We start from the raw sequence: 7,735 nt of genomic DNA, 5'->3' as shown, positions 1-7,735 counted from the left end.
AAGATTTACACCCTTGAAAACCCTGTTCAGGGTCGCTATGGGTCAGAACCGACTCAACGGCACTTAACAACAACAACAACAGCTTACTAATGAGTATATCTTCCAAAAGTCACATGGGAAGTGCTAATAAACCGCTTGTGTTCCTTTTGATCATGGAATGGGCTTATCTCTTTTGGAGAACAAAACTTCTGAGATGTTTGATAAGGTCTTTGTTCCATATTGACACAATCTTCTTAGAATGAATGTGGTTTTCAGGTTGGGAGGTGTTCCTGTTGTGTTTCTTTTGTTGGAAAAATACAAGGTGTTTAATTATTAAACAGCAAGTGTTATTGGAATATTGGAGGTATAGATTAAGCTGCTTCATGTTGGCAAGGTAGGTTCCTGTCTGAGTGTTTTAAGGACAGAAGGAATTCCTGTTGTCCCTTAATTCCTCTCAGAGGACATTTTCCAGATTCTTCTGCATAAGCTGACGGTGCAGATACGTTATGGAGGAGATAGGATTTTTTTCTTTAAGGCTGGTAGCCTTAAGTTTCTCCTTGATATAACAGTTTTATCTCTATTTTTTAGACTGTTCTTTCTTATACTATACTTCAGAATACAATTCACTTCATAAAACGACGTCATCTTCAGCAAATCTTCTCAAAGCAGACCATTTATTGCACAGTCTATCTGTGACATAGCCACAAATGAATTATCATTGCCCCTGTCCCTTGTGGAAAGAAGCAAAGCTGATCCTAAATTCAGTTTTTTGTCATTGTCCCTTGTCTGGTCCCCAACTTCTCCTATCCCTCCACATTGAAGGAAAGGTGACACAATGAATGTCTTTTTAGTCATTCAAATCCAATAACTTTTAATCTGAAGGTTAAGTAGTGAGATATAAACTAAGAGATGATAATATCAATTTTATGTTCACTGAAGGGCACAATATACCTCTTTCTACTAGAGGGAAAATTGTGCGTATCATGTCTTTCGGTTTTCAGCAGCAGGGCTGTGCTCTTAGAGCCAAAGGAAGAAAGAATTTGGAGAAAAAATAAAATAAAATAAGGTGTGACATGTTAAGGAGGGGCAAAAGGGGCTTTTGTTATTATAATTATTTAGTGTTAAGTTTTCAAGGCTACACTGTAAAAGTTGGTCCAGTTTTAGAGCCTCCTGTATTTAGTGACTCTTGTTATCCCCACTAAGAACTCGACAACCTTTCACAAGGTGACAAAGTCAGAGAGAATGGCATACACTGCTCATTCGTTCCTGACTATTTTTCGTCCTAATGTGTCTGATAAATAATACTGGGATAAGATTGCTTACCTAGCCTCATTTTTTTCCCCTCTTCATGGTAATATTTCCATTTCAACTCAATAGGAATTCAGCAGCCAAAGTGCTAAGCGAAGATGCCTTTACAAGGTGCATTTGTAGTATAATATTGATTATCTCATTAATTTTATACTTGTCTTTGAAACACAAAGTTTTGTGCTGGGTGTGAACTGTATATATTGCATCATGTCTAGCTGTATATTGGTTTATTTTATCCTTCTTGTTTTGTCTCTGTGTGTGTGTGTGTGTGTGTGTGTGTGTTTAAGAGGACAGAAATAGCATGCATAATTTGAAATGTAATATTCACAGTTCTAATTGCCAAGATTCTCTGTACTATTGTTGTTGCTATCAAGTGCCGTTGAGTCGATTCTGACTCATTGACCCCATATAGGGTTTCCAGTGGAGTCCTGGTGTGGCGCCACAGGGTAAGCACATCAAGGTCGGTTTTAACTGCAAGGTTGATGGTTCAAACTCACCAGTTGCTCCTCAGAAACCCTACAGAGAATTACTGAGTTGGAACCAATTTGATGGCACTTAACAACAACACAGCGTTTCCACACAGTGCCACACAAGGATTCCTTCTCAGTAGAACAGTGATTCACAATTATAATAGTCAAAATTGTATTATGGAAAGATAATTTTAGACTTGTCTCAGCCATTCACAATATAGTATTTCACTGGGTAGTTGTAGCTACAAAGCCATGTTGTGTGTTTTTTTGTTTTGTTTTTAGAATGTATCTTCGTTTTTGTTTTTTTTTAATGTTATATTGTGAATTATGTGATAGTGTACATGGGAGAGCATTAGCTTTACATTCATCCTGTAGTATATCGTTTCATTACCATGGTTACAGTCCCCTCCATGCGTCATCAACCAACCAAAAGGTATATACACTGCAAAGCCTGCTCTACAGCCCCTCTCCCTCTCTGGGTCTAAAGCCCTCAGCTGCTCCATCTCTCCACGTCATTGTCTGTGCCTCCATCTCTGGCATTGCTGCTTCTCTGGGTAGGGTCCCGTTCTCCACTCTTATCCCTTGATAAAGCAGTGTTTTAAATAATCCTACAGACTAGACCAAAGATTAGTAAATTATTACCCAGAGTCCAAATCTAACCTGCCACATACATTTCTAAATAAAGTTTTATTGGCACATTGGCACACCCATGTAGTTTACTCTTCATTGTCTATGGGCAGTTCAAACTTATCAGCTGCTCCTTGGAAACCCTATACAGGGTCACTATAAGTTGAAATTGACTCAGCGGTACTTAACAACAACAACAACAACAACAACATGGCTGCTTTAAGGAGTTTTGGTGCTGCTCTTGGTTAAATGTTGGGTTGCTCTACAAAGGTGGATGATTCAAACCCACCAACTGCTTCGTGAAACAAAGATAAGGCTGTCTGCTCCCATAAAGACTGATAATCTCAGAAACCCTGTCTGGGGTCGTAATGAGCTGCAGTCTTTTCAGTGACAGTGGGTTTGGCGTGGCTGCTTTTATACTGCAAGAGCAGAATTAAATGCTTGCAAAAGAGTATGTGTCTGACAAAGCCTGAAATATTTACTGTCTGGCCCCTTACAGAAAAAGTTTGGCCATCCCTGGATTTGTGAATTGCAGATCTAGCATGATTTCCTTTCCAGAAACTTTTATTTTGTACTGTCAAAATCGAGGCAACTACTTCACAAGTCTTTATTTCGCAGTTTTTATAGTGGTCAATGATGTTGTAGGAGCCATCATACTTGCAGAGTTTCTTTCCCACTGACCAGCAGTCTACAGATGAGAAGTTTGGGTATCATTAATGGTTCAGAGAATAATGTGTCAGCTTACTAAAGAAAAGGATACAGTGAGTCATGCAAGGAGCAGAGGTCATAGACTCTGGCTCCCATACCAAATAAAATTAACTTTAAACACTCAGCCTATCTATGTTCTGTGTTCCTAGCTGCATGGTCAACTAGGAGATTTGAAGAACTGTTATCCTTGGTTTCCCTGCATTCTAAGAACTCACAATCTAATCACGATGAGACAATGCATAAACACATGCATTAACTGTCAATAAAAATGTAAAAGCAGATGAAGATAAGGTGCGCAAGAAATGCCTCTGACTAATTGGTAGGCGAGTGATTTAGGCAATAAAGCTTTAGTCACCCAGAGAGGAAGATTTTATTTGCGTCTATGTTGGTGGAAGTTTTGAAAACCTTGGTAAAATTTAGAAAACAGTAATTCAGAATGTGCACATTCTTTCATTCAGGAGATAATGGATAGAAAGTGGACGCTGAGCTATATGGGTTTTGCGTATGACTTAGATATTAAATGCCCAAGAGCTGTATCTTTGACATTTTGCCGTTTGTAATTTTGAGATAAGCAAAGTTGTGTTTGTCCTGTGAGAAACGGGAGCATACAGTGAGTAAAGGTCTTTTTTGCTGGACCTGAGCATCTGAGTTTATTGGTCTCCAGGAAATGGTCCAGGGTCTATCTGTTTACACAGACCATTGGCTGAATTGAGTGTGATTTCCAGAGATTAGATGAGGGTTAACAAGTCTGCTTATTTGGTTGGCGGTGTCCATATTTCGCATACTTTATATTGAATTTTAACTAATTCATCTCTTAACTAATCACAATACAGACTAATTTCCAAATAATAGTAAAATTTGAAGGTGTTTTCTTAATTAACTCACTTATAATTTGACAGCATCTCTTAGGAGATAACAGGGGCCTTATATTAGCTCCCTTTCAGCCTTTCTGCATTTTTTTCCCTCCTGTTCTGCTTTGAGCCTGAGTTTTTACGTTTCACTTAGTGACAATCCCTGGTGGTTTAAGTTCTCTGGCATAGACCATAGCTTGGATACCATCGTTTTTATATTCCACAGGCTCCTGCTCCCTCTGACAAGAATCCAAGTGTCTTTTGCTCTGAACGTCACATGTCTGTGTTGTATACTTTTGCAGTTACAGTTTCACAGACCTCATGTTTCTAGCACCTACCTTCCCCCCCCAAAAAAAAAATTTTTTTTTCAGTCTATATTTTTTGGGTAGTAGATTTGCTGTCAGTGTTTTGACAAATGTCCTTAGAGTTTTCTCTGCTCAGTTTAATGTTAAGTATATTAGTTACCTGGTGTGGTGCTGTGGGTTAATGCGCTGGACTGCAAGGTCAGGTTGAACCTCAAGTTGGGTGGTTCAAAGTCACCTACTGCTCTTTGGAAACCCTATGCAGGATCACTATGGGTCAGAACTGACTTGAAGGCACTTAAGGTATTATTACCTATCTTTTCAATGTTTTCATTGTTTTTTTCAACTTTTTAATTGTAAATTGAAGGACTCCTGGTGTGGCGCTATAGCATCAGCACTGGACTGTGAATCACAGGGCGGAAGTTCAAACCCACCAGCTGCTCCTCGGACACCCTATACAGGATTGCTATGAGTTATAACCAACTCCAGTGCAGTTAACTACCAGTTGTGAATTGGGTGATGGTTTAACGGAGTGGATCAGTTGTCCATTTACTGATTTATACAGTATTTGTTACATGTCATTGATTACAATCCCCTCTGTGTAGATCTTCCTCCTCCGTACATTTCCTGTTTCCTTTCTTCCTTCTTGCCTAACCATTCTGAACTTTGTCCTAACCATTCTGAACGATCTGATCTCAAATGGTTGCTTTTCTAAGGTGTGTGTCCCTTCCTGGTATTATGATCCCATTATAGATTTGTCTGTTGTTTGGCTGAAACTTGAGCCCTAGATGTGAGTTCAGTTCCAGAGCTGAACACTGATAGAGGGGCATAGTCTTGGAGGGGCTGTCAGTTCCTAGCTGACCAGGAAGCTTGTTGTCGTTTTAATTATTTGGGGTTTCGTTACACATTTTTTCTTCTACTCTATCCAGGACCTCCTAACGTGATCTCTTTCAGAGCCATCAGTAGTGATAGTGGGGCACCATCTAATTCTTCGGGTCTCAGGGTCCTGGAGGGTGATGTTCATGTGGTCTGGTAGTTTATTGGACTCATTGTTTCCGTGTATCTTCAATTTTTTAAAAGAACGTTTCATAGTTCTGGACCCAAGAGACCAATAGTTGTACCTTCAATGGCCACTCGGAAACTTTTAAGATCCCAGCTGCTACTCACCACAGTAGGATAGGGAGCTTTGACTGGATGGACTATGTTGGTTTTGTTGATGTTAAGTGCCATCAAATCAGTTCCAACTCATAGCGATCCTGTGTAGAGTTTCAGAGGTTTGAACCATCGACCTTGTGGTTAGTAGTCCAGTGCTTATCCTACAGCACTACAGTAGACTACATTATAAAGCTGTGATCTATGAACCATGCTATATGCTTAGTGACCTCATGTCTCCCAAGGTATGGGTTCTGGGACCCCAGGGAGTTATCTACCTATAATTTGTAAAAGATTTCTTCTTAGGATCTAAGTGATTACTAACTAATGTATCCCTAGAATTTGTTCCCAAATATTTTAGATGTAGTAATAAGTAGTTGTATGACACAGTGGTGGCAACAAGGGGTTTAAAGGTAACAATTATGAGGATGTCTCAGGATCAGGAAGTGTTTTGTTCTGTTGTACATAGGATTGCTATGAGTTAGAACCATCTTGATGGCACTAAGCAACAATGAGAAAGTCTAAATTCCAGGTCACATATTGGTACTGCAGGATAAATACTGGACTGCTAAGTGTTCGTAGGCTGTTGAAACCCGCCATCTGCTCTGCAGGAGAAAGATGAGGCTTTCTGCTCCCCTAAAGATTTACAGCTTTAGAAATGTTATATAGAGTCACTATGAGTTGAGATCAACTCCATGTCAGTAAGGAGCTCTGGTAGCATAGTGGTTATGAATTGGGCTGCGAACCTCAAGGTCAGCTGTTCAAAACTACCAACTGTTCCATGGGAGAAAGATGAGGCTTTCTGCTCCCATAAAGATTTACAGCCTCTGGTCTCTAGGAGTCAGAACCAACTCCAAGGTACATAACCACCAACCAGCACCATATCAGTGAGTTTGGTTTGGCTTGGTTTGGGTAAGGTCCTATAATACAATCTGCCTATTCCATACTCTTACACTCTACTGATAAACACCCTGTAAACTAGTCAGAAGGTCTTGGACTAATTCCACAAACCTTACAGTAAGTGGTATAGCACTGGAGCGGTCTTATTTGTTGGTGGGAATATAAAGTTGTGAAACCATTTTGGAATCAGTGTGGCTTTGGGTTGTTGTTGTTATGTGCCGTGGAGTCCATTCTGACTCATAGCGACCCTGCACAGGGTTTCCAAGGCTGTAAATTTTTATGGGAGCAGAAAGCCTCATCTTTCTCCCACAGAACAGCTGGTAGTTTCGAACTCCTGACCATGAGATGAGCAGCCTGATTCGTAACCACTACGCTCCCAAAGCTCCTGAAAGCAATTTCATCCTATCTTGATGTAGTGATTACACTTATACTGAGAGGTTGCTATTTGGAGTCTTGTTGGGCATTGTAGGATAAGCACTGGACTGATAATCACAAGGTTGGTGTTTCAAATCCACCAGCCACTCCTTGGAAACCCTATATGGAAAATCTGTGGGTCAGAATAGAGTTGACCGCACTTAACAGCAACAACTTATATTTCGGTGAGAGTGGGTAAGTTAGCTATGCCTCAATTTCCCTGTCTGTCCAATGGAGATACTATCAGCAATTCAATGTTATTGTTGTTAAGTTACTGGTGAGTTCGTTCTGACTCATAGCGACCTTGTATAGAGTTTCTTAGAAGCAAATGGTGAGTTCGAACCACTGAATTTGTGGTTAGCAATCCAGTGCTTAGTCTAGTAACATAATATAAAATACTTGATACTGTACAGCACACAGTAAATGCTCTATAAACATTAGGTCTTGTTAGTGTTTCTCATTCCCATCCCATCATTGTCAGCATTAGCAATTTAACCTACAGAAATCCCGTGAGGTATACAGGAAGATTTATACATAAAGATGTTCATTGTAGTGTTATTTATGATATGAAAAAATGTAAAGACCATCATCTCTGCCATTAGAAGAATAATTAAATAATTACATGTAAGTTTAATATAAGATTATGTGCCTATTAATGATCATACTCAAGTAGAATATTTAATAACTGAAAAGTAACCATCATGTAAGGATCGATAGGAGAAGAAACGTGAGAAAGCCTGCATCAAAATGTTACCAATTATTATCCCTGCCTATTAGTGGGATACTTAACACTTTCCCCTATATTTTTCAATTTCTACACTAAAATCGATTGTCTTTGTAATTCTTTTTCATGTAATTCACAATCACCCGGTTTGGAAGCTTTTATGGGATGCGTAGAAATGGCAACATATACTTGCTCTTTGAGCAAGATATATATATATATATAAATTGTTGTTGTTAAGTGCCGTCGAGTCGATTCCGACCCATAGCGACCCTGTACAGGGTTTCTGAGGGTGTAAATCTT

General features: G+C 39.4%; 1 protein-coding gene across 7 annotated transcripts in view; it reads left to right on the top strand.

Moving 5' to 3' along the window:
* Positions 1-7,735, top strand: part of FOXP1 (forkhead box P1) — a 519,679-nt gene that overhangs the window by 233,480 nt on the left and 278,464 nt on the right. The window lies entirely within an intron of this gene.

This window comes from Chrysochloris asiatica, unplaced genomic scaffold (assembly GCF_000296735.1).
Source record: "Chrysochloris asiatica unplaced genomic scaffold, ChrAsi1.0 scaffold00290, whole genome shotgun sequence".
NCBI classification, from domain to species: domain Eukaryota; kingdom Metazoa; phylum Chordata; class Mammalia; order Afrosoricida; family Chrysochloridae; genus Chrysochloris; species Chrysochloris asiatica.
Note: the sequence above shows the minus strand (reverse complement) of the source record. Positions and strands in the feature narration are given on the sequence as shown.